The sequence below is a fragment of the Athene cunicularia genome, assembly GCF_003259725.1.
Source record: "Athene cunicularia isolate RWA chromosome 1 unlocalized genomic scaffold, athCun1 chr1_part1, whole genome shotgun sequence".
In the NCBI taxonomy this organism is placed as follows: domain Eukaryota; kingdom Metazoa; phylum Chordata; class Aves; order Strigiformes; family Strigidae; genus Athene; species Athene cunicularia.
Window position 1 is genome coordinate 129232799 of NW_020799091.1, and position 19424 is coordinate 129252222.

The 19424-nt window shown below is 44.5% G+C and overlaps 1 long non-coding RNA gene across 1 annotated transcript; it reads left to right on the forward strand.

Annotated features, from left to right (window-relative positions):
- The first annotated feature begins 903 nt into the window (after positions 1 to 903).
- LOC113482329 lies at positions 904 to 17704 on the forward strand. The gene is made up of 3 exons (XR_003398826.1): positions 904 to 915; positions 12891 to 12895; positions 17569 to 17704. It is a non-coding gene; the product is annotated as an uncharacterized LOC113482329 (long non-coding RNA).
- The last annotated feature ends 1720 nt before the right edge of the window (positions 17705 to 19424 follow it).

The following is a 19424-nucleotide window of genomic DNA, read 5'->3' on the forward strand; positions in this document are numbered from 1 at the left end:
AAAAAAAAAAAAAAAAAAAAAACAAGAAAAACAACCCACCACCAAAAAAACCCAGACTTATGTAAGCCTTTAAAAATCTGTATGTGCTTATCGGAGAGTTGATAAAAGGGAAGAACCGCATCATTAAAGACTCTATACCCATAAAGTGAACTCAGATATCTTCTTCCCAACACAGCAGCTAAGAAAGCTCATTCTCCTTTGAATCATTGCTAGGCTTTGCATCTGCTGATCTCTGACAACAAACAATTATTTTTTTTTTAAATTATATTCCTCTTCTATCTACCGCTGGAGAAGCAAAACTGGGTTTATCTAAACTGGTTGCCCCTCTCTACTCAAGCCCAGGCAGAGATAGATACTGGAATTAACAATAGTGAGTTTATTTCTTCCATAGGAGGCAGAAAGAGAACAAAAGAGATTTGATGGGAAGTTGGGATACAAGATGAAAACCAGGATTGTCTGGATGAAGAAATCAGATGTTGCTAAGAGAGATGAGGCTTAAGAGTGCTGTGGAGTCTGCACCTGACCTTTTTGCACATCAAATGAAGTAAGGGTCTGGTAGAAATCACTATGTGATCATGTGAATAGGAATTGTATCATCATTTGAAAAAAAAAAAGTGCTATCAAATTCTGTTTGCATATGAGAATTTAGTTGTCATTTCCTCACTTTGTGTACTTGAGTTTGCAACCACAGTGATGTTCTGTTAATGTAGTCTTTGTGTGTAAGGCTGAATATTACCAAAAAAGAATGGAAAAGATGAAGTTTAATGAAGTTTTTGTTGCTTCAGGCTTGTACTGACTGTATTGCTCACAAGTGCCTATATGAACAGGAAGGTTTTTTTCATAGTTTCTTTCTAGTGATGACATTTAGAGAAAAAAAAACCCTAATAGGCACAGATAAGAGTCAGATGCCTAGATGTCTCTTATGCCATTGAAGGTCTCAGAATATTATGACACCCCAAACTGTTTGTATTTGTTGTAGGCTACAGTTAGAATAGGATTCTGCTGTCAGATTTGGGGTTTGATCCCTGAAATACTCATAACAGGTATTCTCCTAATTTTTGAAGAAACTGGGGCACTAATGAATGTCATTTTTTGAAGAATATTTTGACAACATCGGTGTAACAGGGCATGAACAGGAAGACAATCTTATTCACCAGCATACACACATGGTAAAGACTTAGGTGCAAGTGGCACATGCATGACAGATCGAGTGCTAGAAGATACAGCTATCATTGCTTGATTTCCATCCATCTGCCCTGTTACCTCAGTAGATCAATTGTTCTGTATACTAGTGATTACTGTACACACAGTGATTATTTTGATAATCTCTCTTACTACTGTTGAGCAGATTTAGACTCAGAACAAAAAAAGTTGTGGCTTACCCTTCCTGCAGCAGCTTGTAGCAGAATGTCCATATAACTAACTTTAGGTGACAAAATGTCAAATCCAGCAGAGGTGCAAGCAAAGTATACGGTCTTAAGACATTAGAAGACTGATCTGAAAGAGGAATTAGGCCAGCTGAGCTAATATTATGTTACAGTTTTCTAGACTTAGGTTCCTTCTGGTAGGAAAAGAGGTACCCTTTGTGAAATTAATTTACAGTTTCATCTGCTGCAAAGAATAGCCTGAGAAGAAGTACCTGCTTAAAGCCAATTGTCACAAAATGTTGAGGTTGGCCAGAGAGCTTGAGACTTCACAAATATGCCTCAGATATGCAGTGGGGTGGAGTTTCAGCATAGTGTGCATCTCTGATATAACTGGTATTTAACGTGCAACTTCAGAGGCATCCTTTGAAGAAAATTTCAGTAGACCCAGTCTCCAGCCGTCCACGGGGTAGTTGTGCAGTTCCGCACCATCTAGTAAGAAAATGACACTTTCTACCCTAGAATCTTAACATATCTTGGACTGATTAACATCTCTTGAATTACAAGATTGCAGAACAAGGTCAGTAGTCCCATAACTCTCTACATGCCAATTAATTTTGATGCAAACATACATTTTTCTTTTTTGATATATTCTTCTTCCCTTACTTTTGTAAACAAAAGTTTAAAACTCAGGAGAATGTTTGCAGCACCTGGGGCATCAGCCTTTCTCTGGAGACTGAAGATGGTTATCTCAACAGGTTGTGTCAACTTCTTAGCAGGATGCTAACTCTAGGAGTCTGAAAGCAATACGCATGCTTCCATGAGGTATGTTGTCATGGTTTAACCCCAGCTGGCGACTGAGCCCCACACAGGATAGGGGAGAGAATTGGAAGAGTAAAAGGGAGGAAACTCATGGGTTGAGATAAAGACAGTTTAATAGGTAAAGCAAAGCCATGCAGGCAAGCAAAGCAAAACAAGGAATTCATTCACCACTTCCCATCGGCAGGCAGCTGTTCAGCCATCTCCAGGAAAGCAGGGCTCCATCACATGTAACGGATACTTGGGAAGGCAAAACACCGTAACTCTGATAATCTCCTCCTTCTTTCTTCTTCTCCCAGTTTTATACACTGAGCATGATGTCATGTGGTATGGAATATCCCTTTGGTCAGCTGGGGTCAGCTGTTCTGGCTGTGTCCCCTCCCAACTTCTTGTGCACCCCCAGCCTACTCACTGGTGGGGTGAGAAGTGGAAGAGGCCATGATGCTGTGTCAGCACTGCTCAGCAGTAATGAAAACATCTCTGTATTATCAACACTGTTTCCAGCATGAATCCAAACCACTGAAAATTAACTCTATCTCAGCCCAAACCAGCACATATGTATCATTTCACCAGGGACAGAAAGATATAAGCTTATTTTCTAAAATGGGATGAAGTGGGAAGAGTAAATGCAGAAGGACAAGTAGTAAATAGGAATTACCAAGAAATACAGTACTAAAAATGTCCTATCCCTACCAGTTTAAATTCATACCTACTCCTCTCTGAGCAGGAAAGAGAAGGAAGAACTTTCCATCTTCAGCTTTTGAAACTTCATCTGTCTCTGTGTACTGAGCACCAAATCTTCAGCTGGCAAATGTCAGCAGACAGTGCCAAAACCTTACCATATTTCTGAAGGATCTGTTCTTCAACACCAGACTGCCAACTTGAGTGTCAAAATCCCAAACGACTCTCAGCACTACTTGAGGTCAAATAATCACAACAACTGCCTGGAGGCCTTGCATAATGTTGTCAGCCTGACAACAGTAGTAGAGCAAACCATGCTGCAGATGGGTAGAGTTAAATTTCATTCCTTAGCCTCTTCCTGTTGATCTTACCAACTCTGCCTCCAGTACCGCTGCTCAAACCTATTTCTTTCCTGAGACCTAGACATTAGTTCCTGATGAACCATGTCAGCAATACATTGGCTGTTTAAACCTGGGGGACAACGGTGTCAGAGCAAACAAGACACCATAAATAACACTACAGAGCAGACTTGGAGGGGGCGATGAGCAAAGAGTTGCATCATGTACTTACAAAGTTTAAGTGAAATGAATACAACAGTACACCAGGCTGGAATGTAACTGGTGGAAGTGTGGGCACAAATGTTTTTTTGACTGGTTAAGGCTGTTAATGAGAAAAATTACATAGCTTCTAATTGGCATGTGTGTTAACAACTATGCCTCAAACAAATGAAAATTAGGTAGGATTCTGAACATGCTGTATGACATGGACTTGGAGAGGAAATTACAAGTGAATTTTAGCAGTCACTGCAAATAATCTCAAATAGGTTATTTATATTGACTTGCTTTAGTGATGTCAAGCTGCAGGAGCTCAGGAATTTTCCAGAGCTTGTTGCAAGTGCTGTGGCTCAGTGGAGGTCTGAGACTCTGGGACAAGATTGAAGATTCCATCTCTAGCCTCAGTGAGTCATCAAAGGTAATGGGTGCTGAGACCACAACTCTGAAAAAGCTATACAGACATGCTAAGGACTGCCAGCTGCCAGTGTTCCCAGAGAAATCAAGAAGGCTTTTATATGAATATGTTAACCTTTGCAGCAGACCAACTGTGGCAGGTGCATCTGCCCAGTGAGAGCAGAGCTTCTTGGCTGCTGAAGTGTAGCAGCTCCTGGCTGCTTTTGTTCTCAGGGCCTCGCGGTAGTTGTGGCCTTTGGCCAATGGGAGCCGCTATTGACTACAGGTCAGATTTGGCCTGGGTATAAATGGAGTCCCCTGGGATGCCATTTGGAGCTCGTCCCCTGGAGCAGCATGCTGTGGTCAGGACTCTCCCTTTGGGTCAGGACGCTGCCCAAGGAAACTCCTCGAGAGGCCTTGGGTCGGGACACTGTCCTGAGCAGGTCCTCAAGGTTGAGAGCCCTCACTTGTCAGGTGAGTGATAAAACGTTTCAGGTTGCCGTTAAATCCTAGGGAGTGGTGCATTGTTCTGTGTTTTGAGTTGTCGTTAAACCCTATAGAGTTCTTTTTTCTGCGTTTTGGGTTGCCATTGAACCCTAGAAATTTGTTCTGTTCTCCTCTCACAGTCATTCGAACCTCTAATTTACGGAGAGCTATTTAATTGTGTCAGTAATAAATGTTTTATTTTTGGTGGTTAGTTGTTTGTTTGAGAGCCTCCATAACACCAGCTAACTGTGGTCCAGCAGGCTGCTTTATCTATGCCAGGGCCATGGAAAACCAGGTTGGCTGTTGCAACTGCAGCTATCACTACCCAAAGAACAGGCAGGATGTCTGGTGTGATGTCCACTGCGGGGATTCAGAGGCCTCTCCAAGAAGTGCTGTGTTGTGTCCAGCAACATGCTACCTACCCTTTCAGAGCTGCTAGAGGTGGACATTTTCCACATAGTCTGCAGCCTGTCTTCCTCCAGCTCCTTTTCCATAGCAATAGCAGCCCTATCCTAAGTCCCTCTGCTTTGAGGCAGTGTCGCATTCAAGGTAATGAATTAGTTTGGTAAGAGATTAATCCCCTTGCATTCTAGCTGGTCCTCAAAGGTTAGAGGGTTCAGGGGCAGCTGGACTTCTCTCTTCACAGGTATGCCAATTATGGCCGTAACTATAGGCCTGACACCAGATACACGAACAGCCCATATGCTGTAGGTCCAGTTGCATTCAAGAGAAGCAGTCAGGTTCATGAATAGTACGGTTTATTCTGATGCAACATCTACAGATTCTTTGAGATTGCCTACGATAAATGCACAAACTGTAGGCTGGCTCTATAGCACTACACACAAAAAACGATTGCAGTCACACACACTCAATTCCTGAGTAATCACTCGGTGTAGCCACGGGCCCAAATCTTACCAAAAGGCATCCCTTCTGTGGGGGGTGAGGAGCACAAACCTGTCAATCTGTCCCTCTGATTTGGTATTGGACTATTGTCCCTCTGAGTTAGGTACAAACTTGGGGTAGTATTTATCTAAGTATATATGTGTCAGTGGGTGGAACTGTGGCCAAGTCATTGTTTCCTGAGTACCAGCACAGCACATTCCTGAGTGCAAGGTGTGCACTGGTTTTATGGGAAAAGAGGAAGAATGAGAGATAAGGTCCACAGAGTACTGCAAAACAGTCCTTGAGAGAAGGGGAAGAGCAGGACATAAATCTGCTTAGTCATGTCAAATGTTCCTTGAGAAGAGTGGAAGAACAGGACTGTCGCACCTCACTTCGCATTCCTCTTTGGTGCCATGGCAACACAAATCACTGGATCTCCATCCTGTCCTGTGTTTGTTCTGGGCATCATGTGTTAAGGAAATGTGTGGTTTGCCCTTTTTTTTGCTGTTTTGCTTTTCCCACACTTCCAACAGGCAGAAACATTGCATTTTGCGTATGCTGTAAGAAGTCTTGAGCTGGCTCTGCTTTGCAGGACTGGGTCTTGCATGTATGCCAGAAATCCCTTCTGATTTAGTTATAAAAATAGATGTGCCCTGTTCACCTCTTTGATAGGTTTTGTCAAACAAAAAAGGCAGCTTCTGAAGAGGTTTGGAGTGGTGGAAGGTGACCCAATATGGGATAATATGGGAACAGAAGACAAGTGGAAATCAAATGTGCATGAACCATTTATCATTATTAGATATTATTAGGTAGGATCGCTATGTATATTTGTAGATTTTTTTTTTTTTTTTTTTTTTTTTTTTTTTTTTTTTTTTTTTATTCTAGGAAAAGCTTACTACATTTTTCTCTATCAAGAAATACTACCTAAAGGTAGTTCTGGGTAAGAGAGAAGTAATTTCCTACAATGCTATTCACATTCTGTACAACTAAACTCACCACCTTTCTAAAAGCAACAGTCAAAACAACCCCCCCTCCCAAGTAGACAGATATATAAATTCTTTAAAACCTTATCTCACATTTACATACACACAAAGTAAGGGTCTCACTGTGTAGTCTGAACTGTGAGACTTGGTGAATGAGTGATGCAGAATCCTCTCCTAGAATTGCAGGGTCTCCATTAAAAACGCACATGAAGCATGTCTCATCAGTCACTGAATTTCTGCACTGATTTTAGCAGGAATCTGCTCTGTTCCCCTATGCTTACCAGACCGTTTATTTGAAAAAAAAGGAACAGTCTGAATTGATTATCACATAAGTAATTGCTTCAGAGAGAACAAAAAGATGCAGTAGTAAAGAAGAACTAGTTAGGTGGAATCTACTACTGGTGGTATGAAAACATTGCTTTTGGAAGTTCTTAAGTAGAAATCTGTATGTGATAAAGAGCTAGTTTTTCAGTTTGACACGTCCTCTTCAGAGAGAAAGAAAGAAAACAACCTGACTTCTGTACTTCTGTAGTTCTAAGAACCTCTGTTCTAGATTTGTGATCTATTTACTTCATATGTTTCCAGATTCCTTTGATTTGTTAAAGCAGTAATTCACGGGTGCAAGTGGAAACATCTGGGCAGTGAAAGAGAGTAAAAGGTAGCCAGAATGAAGAATAATTGTGTGGAGCACAGACAGAGCACTAGAAAACTTTCATGTTTATTTCTTGGTTTCTTTTTCTTTTTTCCTTTATGGCTTGCATTGGTGGGGTTTACAGTCTAAAAGCTTTAACTCACTGTTAATGCTGGTTCTCATTTGCAAATATATAAATTTAAATGCTCATCCTGTTGCAGGCACTGAAAATTAGCAACCTTTTTTTACAATGCTATTCTATAAAAAGCATAGGGAATGCCCCTAAGAGGATCTTTTCCTTTATCAAAAAAACACAACTTGATTAGAACATTATGAAATTTTAATGCACATTTGGCATCTTTGGTATCTAATTCAGAACTCATCTCCTAAGATCCTGGTGGCAGAATCATGTTGGAAAACATAAAATTGCCAGTCTGATTACTTTTTCATGGGTTGTCTAGAACTGATGGATATTGCTAGATGAGAAATAGCACATGAGAGGGAAAGCAAGATGGCTGCCAACAGTGAAAGAGTCACTGTTGCTCCTTACTCTACAGTTATGACAAGAAGCCAATGCTCCAGCCATAATCAGGGACAGGTTTGTAGAGGATTAGGAACACTGACAGATACCTGGCCTCCAGAGGAGGTTGGGAGTGTCTGAGGAAGAAGTTGGTCTTTGAATTAAAATCCCCAAAAGTGACTAAATAAAAATAACTATTAAGAACATGAGAGGGGAAAAAAATGGGGGGAGGAAGGGTAAAGTAGTATGGCAGGGAGAAGAGATAGCAGCATGGTGAAAAAAAAGGTGAAGGTGGACAATCAAGCCAGAGACCTATGCAAAAATAAATGCAAAGTATGAAGGAAAAAGAGACTTAGCTGTTTCAGAGAACTGAAGGAAGTCATTAAAATAAAAACTGGAAGAAAATCATAGAGAAGAAGCAGAGAAGACTGAAAACATCTACTGAATTGTAGCCCATAGATTTCCCAGTGTGCTGAATGGCTAGCTCAACAAATCTCATCCAATATGTGGAACAATCAAAATACCGATAGTTAATTTTGTGACCTCTTCCCTGGAAATGCTGTACACTTTCTATACCACTAAAGATGTGTCTCACAAGTGGAAGTAGTGATTAATTTGATAGGTAATTAACTACTGAGCCCAATTGTCCCATCAGTAATGAACTTGAGTAGAGAGACTAGTGAATGTTGCTGAGGAGAGGGTCTCCAAAACAGAGGATAGCAGCAGGGGACTCTTCCAAAAGCCTCAAAAAACACACAGCAAAACCACACGCTGAGAAAGCAGAAGCCCAAGGAAGAAGGAGAACCTCAAGCTGTCTCCTCCCTGAGTGGGAAGAGTGAGATGCAAACGAGGACAGAGGGGACTCAGAGTGAGCAGAGACTGGAGTGATGATGCCCAATGCCCCTCACATACAAGAGCAGCTCCCAGGGAGCGTGAGTGACCAGGAGGGGCAAATAGGGCATGGTGCAGCTGTTTGCGCAGGCAGGGCATGCAGGTAAGGTGTATGGACAAGGCATAGTCCCTCTCCTGTCTCTAGAGTTTATTTTAGCTAGTTATCGTCTCATTGTGCTCCATGAGTAGACTGAACCAGGATCTCCACTTGGGTCAAAACCACCACCAGAAAGAACTTTGAGACCCATGCAAATGTGCAGTGGTCCAGGTCCCAGGATGCAGGGAGTGCCTGAGCCTGTCAGTCCTGCCAGAGGGCAGCAGGGACAGCACCTGTGTGCGCTGTGATCAGCTGGATGACCTGCTCAGCCTGGTGGCGGAACTCAAAGAGGTTGAAAGATTAAGATGTATTAGGGAGTGCAAAAGGGAAATTGATTGATGGAGTAACACCTTAGCACCCCTGAACCAACAGGAGCAAATAGAGGCTCCAAAAGTGATCCTTCACCCTCTTGCTGCCAGGCAGAAGGAGGAGACCTAAGAGGTGGGGGAGGGTGGAAACAGGTCCCTGCTCAGGGAGGCAGGAAAATCCTCTCCCAACCTCCCTTGCAGGAGCTATGGACACGCACACGACCAGTATGATCAAGCAATGCCAATTTATTGAAGGTAAGCAAGCCCTTTTATAGGTTTCTCCTGTGCACACGAACGGTACATGGTACAATCCTTATAGATAGTTAGCTTCCTTATGGAAAGTTAGCTTTGTCCACGCACTTCAAGCCTCCTCATGATTGGATAATAAGCGCCACATTCAATGTCTTTCTCCGCCCAACCCATCTCCTGGAGTTGGTTGCTGAGTTCTTTGTTCTATGTCCTTGTCATGTCCTTGCCGAGGCGTGCACATGTGTAGGATTGCTCACATGTCCATTATCTCCCAACATATCCCTCTTTTTGGTTTTGAGCAATCCACATTCCTTGCAAGCTTTTTTCCAACAATTGTTAATACAACAAATTAAGCATGGCAAAATAATAACAAACATAACAATTCCAACAATTCCAACTATTCCCCCTTGTAACAACTTCTTCAACTATCCTGTGAACATAGTTAACTTTCCTGTGTAATTTGGGCCCCTACTGGTTTGGAAGTGATTTCAATAAACACATTCAGAATGTATGAGCATTAATCACTTAGAACCATTGCAAGGCTTAGGATTGTGAGCTTGACCTTCTTTCCAAGGCCTCACCCAGTGAGATGGAACCCACTGTAAGCCATGATCCATAAGCACACACATATAACCTCTGCCTGTACTTTAACAGGTCCTTCCCATTGCCCAGTGTTTAAGTTTTTGAACATAACTAACGGCTGCTGTGTGCCCATAGATTGCTCAGCATCACCCTTTATTGCTAAACTGTGAATCATCATTGGTGGTTCCTGACGTTCTCCTGTAAGCCTCAAAAAATTCAAAATATATAAAACTTTATTTAATCGTTCAGCTGGCATCATATCTGACATTCCCCCTTTTTGTTTTTGAATCATTTGCCTCAGAGTTTGATGAGCTCGTTCGATGATTGCTTCTCCAGCAGGAGAGTGTGGAATTCCTGTGCAGTGTTTAATGCCCCATAAGATACAGAAGCGTTGTAAGCGTCCAGAAATATATGCTGGACCACTGTCTGTTTTGATCTTTACTGGTATGCCAGGTACAGCAAAAGAACTATAGAAGTGCTTTTCAACATGTTTAGCTGTCTCCAGCTTGAGCTGTAGCCCAAATAGTCATGGAGAAAGTATCAATAATAATGTGTACATATTTTAACCTACCAAATTCTGCTATGTGAGTAACATCCATTTGCCATAATTGCAAAGGTGATAGGCCCTGTGGGTTAACTCCTGTTCCTAGGCCGAATCCTATTTTTTGACAGGATGAGCAAGAGGCAACAATGCCCTTCGCATCCACAAGAGGAATTTTAAATTGTTTATGCAACATTTTTGCTGACTGATGCAAAAATTGTGAGATTCTCTAGCTTGTGCAACAAATTTGGAGAGGGCCCAGACCAGGCTGGAGCAACCAATTGATCAGCTAGTTAATTTCCATACCCTAATCCTTCTTTGGATTGGTGACTTCTGATGTGAGTAATAAAGTAGACAACGCTTCTCTGATCAAGAGTATGAACTAGTTGTTGCAACAGTTTCCCTAAGTGTTTATTTTTTATTTCTTTTACTTGTCCTCGTTCAATCCTTTTTACTACTCTTACTACATAGAATGAATCAGACACTACATTTAATCCCAAATGTGGCCAGGACAGAAATGCCCACAAAACTGCTTGGAGTTCTAATGTTTGCAAGGAATCTTCTCTTTGGCCTTGAATGAGGTGATATTTCCATTCCTCTCCTTCTAACCAGGTACATGCAGCTTGCTGCATCCCTCTATTGGTTAATTCAATCATGTCACCTACAGATGCTCCTTGTGGGAGGGTAACTAACAATTGCTTGGTGGATGGGTTGGCATTGTCAAAAACCATTAATTTAAACATGTTTTCCTTCATTTCTACAGTCATGTCATACTGCTGTTCAAGAGAGTCATAGAGGCGATCTACAAATTTAGAATAAGGCTCATTAAGACCTTGTTTTACTGTTACAAATTTATCTTGCCGTTGCCCTTCTGTATCAGGCACAGACATTAGGGCTTGACAAGTTAGTGACTGCGATAGTCGCAACACTTCATTAGAGAAATTGACTTGCAGATCTACTGTTGCAAAGGGTCCTGTACCTAACAACATTTGCGCTTGAACGAGATAAAGTGGATTGTCTTGTGGTTGTGGCTGAGCTTGCTCATTATTAACTAATTTAGTCCATGCACTTTCAAACAATATTTTTTGAGATGGAGTTAATATAACTGCTGCTATTTGATCCATATCTTTTGAAATTGACAGTGATGATGAAAAAATATAATTAATAATTTTTTTTTGTTAATTGATGATGAAGACCATTTTGCATTACTGAAGCTCTAGCCTTTTCAAGCAATTTCCAATCTAAAGGATCCCATTCGTTAGTACCACTAACACTATTAATAGAAACAAGAAACGCTTGTACGCTTTCAGGAATAAAGTACCCCTCTGCTATAGCATCTTTAATAATCCCTTTCCATCAGTGTGTGGCCTGTGAAGAAAAAAGATGTGAAGTTGTAGGGTGAGACAAAGGAAGCTCAGCCTCCGCTTGTGATGATAGCAAGAATGGATTGGAAGCAGGTACTGGAACCGAATAGTCAGGTGGCGGAACAGGAGGAGACGGTTGCAGTTGCTTGCCAGATGAAAAGGTACACGATCTGTGCTTCATCTTCTCCTCCTGTGTTGCAGCCAGTTTTTCAAGCTTGCCTATAAGTTGCAAGAGTGAAATTTCTTTGTTTGAAACGTTGACTTGTGAGGCGGGGGGTTTCTCTCTCTGCGAGGAAGGCGCAGGCGTTCCGCCCGCGTTCCCATCCGCGCTCTGCCCACCGCTGGGCTCCGGTGACTCCCCCGCTCTCCCCTCACTCTCCTCTCACGCGGCACCAGGCGCACTTCTGGCATCTCCCGCTCCCGCCTGCGCAGCTCCCGGTCTAACCCCTGTTGCCCGTCGTGGCCCCGCCAGCGCAACCAATGAAGCAAACAGGTTTTTCAGCTGACATAGCGCGATGGGATCTGCCAGCGGCGCAGGCATCGGAGGTGGCATATAAGAGCCACAAGCTGCTTCTACAGCTGCAAAGGCGGAAGTACCAGCCACGCGGTCGCCAGCCACACGGTTGCCAGCCAGGTGGTCGTCGCTCAGCTCCTCTATTATTTCACGGATCAGCTTCCAGAGCACGGGATAGTTGCTCGCTTCTTCTGCCAACCTTCCTCCCTCACTGATCGCGTCCCAAAGCTTTTTTCCTATGGATTCCCAGGTAGATATCTCAAATATGAGACCTGCGTTGGAGACAAGTCCTCTTTCCCAGCTCCATTTCACCAAGCCTTTCAGGGTGGACTTATCATATTTTATCCCTCTCATGGAGAGGATATCTTGGAGGACTTTCACCACTGCTTACTCGTCCCTGCCGAGAATAGACCCCATTCCTCCCTGGCTGCCGCTTCTTTTCGCGGATCTTCAACCCAAATTACAGCACGCTGCTTCTCACCTTCAGGCCCCGGGGCAGAGCCTGGATCAGTTTCGACCGGCTTCCCACCCTCGATTGCACCTCTGTCTAGTCCTCAGAGAAGACTTGTGCCAATCTACAGGGTCCCTGTTCGGGCACAAGATGCGGGAGCTATGGACACACACACGACCAGTATGATCAAGCAATGCCAATTTAGTGAAGGTAAGCAAGCTCTTTTATAGGTTTCTACAGTTCACGCAAACGGTACGTGGTACAGTCCTTATGATTGGATAGTTAGCTTTGTCCACGCACTTCAAGCCTTCTCACGATTGGATAATAAGCGCCACACTCAATATCTTTCTCCGCCCAACCCATCTCCTGGAGTTGGTTGCTGAGTTCTTTGTTCTATGTCCTTGTCATGTACTTGCCGATGTGTGCACACATGTAGGATTGCTCACATGTCCATTATCTCCCAACACTCCCTCACCTTTTACAATGTCCCTTCACAATAGATACGGAGCCATGGAACTTTTGAATGAAGTAGAGAAGGATGAAGAAAATGAGTCAAAGAGGAAGACCAAGGTCTGCTAAGGCCGGGTGTTTTGCTGATTAGGGATATCAATTAAACTCAGCCACCAGAGTGAAAAGAGCAGACATATTTTACTAGAAATAACAATAATAAAATAATACAGAAAACATACAGTAAGAAAAGACAGAACAGCGTGCTTAAACAAATAGGAAAATACAGGGTGATGCATCAAATCATTACTACCTGAGAGAGAATAGTGATTAAGAAAAGATACATCACCACTTGCATACTTTACCATCATCCAGATCCGCAGTCGCTGGGGAGCCCGGTTACAGCAAGGATTTGGAGAAGCTTTCCCTGCAAGTGGGAAATCCTATGCGGTGCGTTCACCCATACGTGAGGCTTCCAAAGTCACTGTGAGTGGGTCCAGCCTTATATACCCCAAAATCAGCAAGCCAGAATAGCAGGCACCTTTGTTTTAAGCAGAAATACCTGGTTTCAATCTCACATTAGATTCCCCCAGAGCCTGGCCAGGGCTCGGGGGAGAAGCTAAGGGATTTTCCCTGCTTATCTACTTGGGTTATGTGCAAGGTCTCACATCAGGCCATGGTGACAGACCATGGTCTCCACAACCCTGTTATTTTATCCACACACAAAGAAAGATAAATATACATTCAAGATAGCTACATCTTCCATGCATATTTCACTAATGAATACATACTATATTGGCAGTTTTGGTTCAGGGCCTGTTGCTCAGGCTTCAATACTTAGACCTTTTACATCAGAATAGGTGGTTTGTTATAACTTAGTAAAATATCTATCAGCACTATGGTTATTATTTAAAAAATATACAGGATTAATCTATAGGTCAACTTAGGCTTGCACTGTTTGTCCAAGCCTTAGCACTTCAATGGGGCTCTCTAGACCAGGTATAAAAACTAATTCTAAAAAGAACCCCAGAAGGGTCATTGTAGTGGGTGACTCCGGTGGCTGACCAGTGGGTGTGGAAGGCCCAGTATGCAGGCCAGACACACTTTATAGGGAAGTCTGCTGCCTTCCTGGGGCCTGGGTGAAGAACCTCATGGCAAAAGTACCCACTCCAGTGAGACCCAAGGACTACTACCCTCTCATGGTTTTTCAGGTGGGCAGTGACGATAATATCAGAAGTCCAAAATCCATGAAGAGATATTTCAGGGACTTGAAGAAACTAGTTAAAGGGTAGAGGGCAAAAATTGTGTTTTACTCCATCCCTTCAGTTGTGGGGATGGATGAGGAAGATTACAGGAGAACTCAACAGATGAACTTGTGGTTCCAAGATTGGTGTTACTGGCAGGGCTTCCGATTTTTCAATCATGGGTTAGTATGCAGGACGCCAGACATTTTGAAATCAAATGGGATGCAACTGTCCCAGAGGGGAAAAAGGATCTTGGGGCAGGAGTTAGCTGGCCTCATTGAGAGAGATTTAAACTAAGATTTGAAGGGGGAAGGGGGAAAACATGAAAAATATGAGCCCATCTGAAGGGCATGTATACCAATGCACATAGCATGGGTAACAAACAGGAGGAGCTTGAAGCCCTGATGCAACAGGAAAATTATGATGTAGTGGCTATTACAGAAACATGGTGGGATGTCTCCCATGACTGGAGCATCTCTTTAGGACAGATAGACAAGGAAGGAGAGGTGGTGGGGTGGTGCTCTATGTTAGGAACTGTTATGATTGCTTTGAGTACAAGTGTAGAGAAGACAGAGTGGAGTGTCTGCATTAGTGTGCTGGTTTAAGCCCTGCCAGGACCGGAAAGCACATTACTGTTGCCCGTCCCCCACCCTCAGCTGGTCGGGCTGGAAATTAAGCACAGACTCGGGCTAAAATAAGAAGAATTTAATACAATAGTGTGATGAACAATCTGAACAACAACTGCAGCAATGATAACAACAATAAACAGCAATAAGAGTGAACAAGACAAAAGATATACAGAGAAATACCGCAAAATGGTCAGGGAACAAGCCCACCGCGTGTGTGCACCACCACCCAAAACCAAAAGCGAAAGTAAAAAGGCTCCTCCCCTGGACCTGCGGTCAGCATGGTATGAACAACCCGTCTGGAGATCCCTTCCTCCTCTCTCTCTGCTGGGGAAACTTTACCCTATCCTAGTTGAACCAGGACATAATCCACCCCTTTATTCTATACCATCTGCATCATGTACAGCTGCCATTTAGCAGTTAACAATAACAGAATAACAATTTACAAAGGCACAGCATAATTCATGGCACGTTCTCACCCAGAATCAAGTCCCCCTGTGGTACACATCTGACCTCTCCATTGTCCTGCATCACCCACCAGGTGCACCCAGGTCCTTGGGCAAAAGCAATCCCATGGATGGGTTTGCCTTTACCTTTGCCTGGCGCAGGACTAAACCAGACCATTTTTCCCAATATATTCCTCATGTGCACCACAGGGACTTCACCCCCATCTACAGCACATGGAGGTTTCAACTGAGCTGGGCCAGCTCGACTGGCAGATCCTCCTGTGTTGACTAGACAGGTGGCCTTTGCTAGATGTATGTCCCAGTCTTTGAAGGTCCAAACTCCTAATGCTTTCAATGTGGTTTTTAACAGTCCATTGTAGTGCTCGATCTTCCCAGAGGCTGGTGCGTGGTAGGGGATATGGTAGACCCACTTGATGCCGTGTTCTTCTGCCCAGGCATTTATGAGGTTGTTTCGGAAGTGGGTCCCATTGTCTGACTCAATTCTCTCTGGGGTGCCATGTCGCCACAGGACTTGGGTCTCAAGGCCCAGGATGGTGTTTCTGGCACTGGCGTGGGGCACTGGGTAAGTTTCCAGCCATCCAGTGGTTTCTTCCACCACTGTGAGCACGTGGTACTTCCTGTGGCGAGTATGTGGCAGTGTGATGTATTTGATCTGCCAGGCCTCTCCATATCTATATTTCAGCCATCGCTCACCATTTCGCTGGGGCTTCACCTGCTTGGCATGTTTGATTGTAGCACGTCTCACATGCATGGATGATCTCTGCAATGGTGTCAATAGTAAGGTCCACCCCTCGATCTTGAGCCCACCTGTATGTTGCGTCCCTACCTTGGTGATCCGAGGTCTCGTGGGCCCACCGGGCTATGCACAGTTCACCTTTGCGCTGCCAGTGCAGGTCCACCTGAGCTACTCTAATCTTAGCAGCTTGGTCTGCCTGCTGGTTGTGTCAATGTTAATCAGTGGCCCGGCTCTTGGGTACATGGGCATCCACATGGCGCACCTTCACAATGAGGTTTTCCACACAGGCTGCAATGTCCTGCCATACTTCAGCGGCCCAGACGGTTTTACCCTTACGTTGCCAGTTGTTCTGCTTCCATTGCCGCAGCCATTTCCACAGGGTATTCCCCACTGCCCACGAGTCGGTGGAGAGGTAGAGCCTCGGCCACTTTTCCCGCTCAGCAATGTCCAAAGCAAGCTGGACTGCTTTCACCTCTGCAAACTGGCTTGATTCACACTGTCCCTCAGCAGCTTCAGTGACCCGTCATGTGGGACTCCACATAGCAGTCTTCCATTGTCAATGTTTTCCCACAATGCGACAAGACCCATCAGTGAACAGGGCATATCGCTTCTCCTCATCCGGCAGCTCATTGTATGGTGGGGCCTCCTTAGCACGTGTCACCTCCTGCTCTGGTGATATCCCGGAATCTTTGCTCTCTGGCCAGTTTATTATCACCTCTAGCATCCCTGGGCGGCTGGGGTTCCCTATTCAAGCCCGTTGTTTTATCAACGCAAGCCATTTACTCCACGTGGCATCGGTTGCATGATGCGTGGAGGAGGCCTTTCCTTTGAACATCCACCCCAGCACCAGCAGTTGGGGTGCCAGGAGGAGCTGTGTTTCAGTGCCGACCACTTCTGAGGTATCCCGAACTCCTTCATACGCTACCAGTATCTCTTTCTCAGTTGGTGTATAATTAGCTTCAGAGCCTTTGTATCCCCGGCTCCAAAAGCCTAGAGGTCAGCCTCAGGTTTCCCCAGGTGCTCTCTGCCAGAGGCTCCAGGTAGGACCATTCTCCCCGGCTGTGGTGTAGAGCATGTTCTTAACCTCCTGCCCTTCCCGGACTGGCCCGAGTGCTACTGCTTGGGCAATCTCCCACTTAATTTGCTGTTACCTGTCCCCCACCCTCAGCCGGTTGGGCTGGAAGTTAAGCACAAACCCAGGCTAAAATATGAAGAAATTTAATACAACAGTGTGATAAAACAATCTGAACAACAACAGTGGCAATTATAACAACAATAAACAGCAATAACAGTGAACAAGACAAAATATATACATAGAAATACCGCAAAATCGTCAGGGAACAAAGCTGACGTCTGTGTGCACCACCACCCAAAACCAAAAACGAAAGTAAAAAGGTTCCGCCCCTGGACCTGAGGTCAGCATGGTATGAATAACCCGCCTGGAGATCCCTTCCCCCTGTCTCTCTGTTGGGGAAACTTGACCCTATCCTAGTTGAACCAGGATAATTAGAATCAGGGGGAAGGCCAACAGGGAATATGTCATAGTGGGAGTCTATTATAGGCCACCCAACCAGGACAGAGAAATGGATGAAATATTCTATAGGCTCTTAGGAGAAATCTCATGATCACTTGCCCTCTTCTTGTGGGAGACTTTAACGTCCTAGTCATCTGCTGGAAATACAACTCATCAGAGTGGGAGCAGTCCCGGAGTGCCGGGGTTGTTTTCCACCCCTGCTAGGGTCTCTATCTTCTCATGCGGGACCAAGAATGACACAACACCAATATGATGATCAGATCGTTTGTTTATTCTCTGATTCTGGTTACATTTATAGTACTCTTAAGTTCCATACACGTGCTTATCTGTCCTCTAATAGGCTGCATGCTATCTACACGTGCTGTCCATGTGCTTCTATTAATTGTATTTACATATATAAAGCCAAAAACTTGCCAAAACTTCATAATCTCATATCTTGCTTTTTTTCAAACTGGTATTCTTTTGCCGACAGCTATTTCTTTTTCTGACCACAGGTGTTCATTCTTTTGCTATCTGTACAGTTACTCCTTCTTCTGCTAGCTTTGCCTTCAGCCTTGAATACACCTGTCTGCATTAACTCCCATCTAATGCAGCCCAGACTCCTACACCAGAGATTCCTGGAATGTGTGGGAGATAACTTCCTGACATAGCTGGTGAGTGAAACGACCAGAGAAGGTGCCCTGCTGGATGTCCTCTTTGTGAACAGAGAAGGACTGGTGGTTGGACGCTGTCTAGGGCACAGCAATCATGAAATAATAGAGTTCTCAGTTCTTAGAGAGGCCAGGAGAGGGGACAGCAGAACTGACATCCTGGACTTCCAAAGGGATGATTATTTCTTGTTTAGGCACCTGCTTGACAGGATCCCTTGGAGACAATCCTGAAGGGTCCAGGAAGGCTGGACACTCTTTAAGAAGAAAGTCTTAATAACTCAGGAGCAGGCTGTCCCCAAGTGCTGTAAGAGAAGCCAGCACCAGGGAAGACCACCCTGGCTGAACAGGGAGCTTTGGCTGCAACTCAGGGAGAAAAGGAGAGTTTACAGCCTTTGGAAGGAGGAGCTGACCACATACAGTGATTACAAAGAGGCTGTGAGGCTATGGAGGGCAGAAATCTGGAGGTCTAAAGCCCAGCTGGAAATTAATCTGGCTTCAGCAATCAAGGACAACAAGAAATGTTTCTATAAATATGTGAACAGCAAAAGAAAGACCAGGGAGAGCCTCCATCCCCTCCTAGATGCAGGAAGAAACACAGCAATGAGTGGTGAGGAAAAAGCTGAGGTGCTTAATGCCTTCTTTGCCTCAGTCTTTGCTAAGAAGACTAGTTGTATTGAGGGAATCCAGCCTCCTCAGCCAGAAGACAGAGACTGGGAGAACGACCCCCCTGCAGTCCAGGAGGATACAGTCAGTGACCTGCTGCATCACACAGACATACACAAAGCTATGGGACCAGATGGGATACACCCGAGGGTGCTGAAAGACCTGGCTGGGGTACTCACCAAGCTGCTTTCCGTCATTTACCAGCAGTCCTAGCTGACTGGGGAGGTCCCAGCTGATTGGAAATTGGCCAATGTGACATCCATCTATAAGAAGGGTCAGAAGGATGATCCAGGAAATTACAGGCCTGTCAGCTTGATTTTGGTGCCCAGGAAGCTGACGAAGCAGCTCATCCTGAGTACCATCACACAACACATGCGGGACAACCAGATGATCAGGCCCAGTCAGCATGGGTTTATGAAAGGCAGGTCCTGCTTGACAAACCTTCTACAGCAGGGTGACCTGCTTATTGGATGAGGGAAAGGCTGTGGATGTTGTCTACCTTGACTTCAGTAAGGCCTTTGACACCGTTTCTCACAGCATTCTCCTGGCAAAACTGGCTGCTCGTGCCTTGGATCGGCACACACTTTGCTGGATAAAAAACTGTCTGGATGGCTGGGTCCAAACTGTTGTGGTGAATGGAGTTAAATCCAGTTGGCAGCCGGTCACGAGTGGTGTCCCCCAGGGCTCGGTTTTGGGGCCACTCCTGTTTAACATCTTTGTTGATGATCTAGACGAGGGGATCAAGTG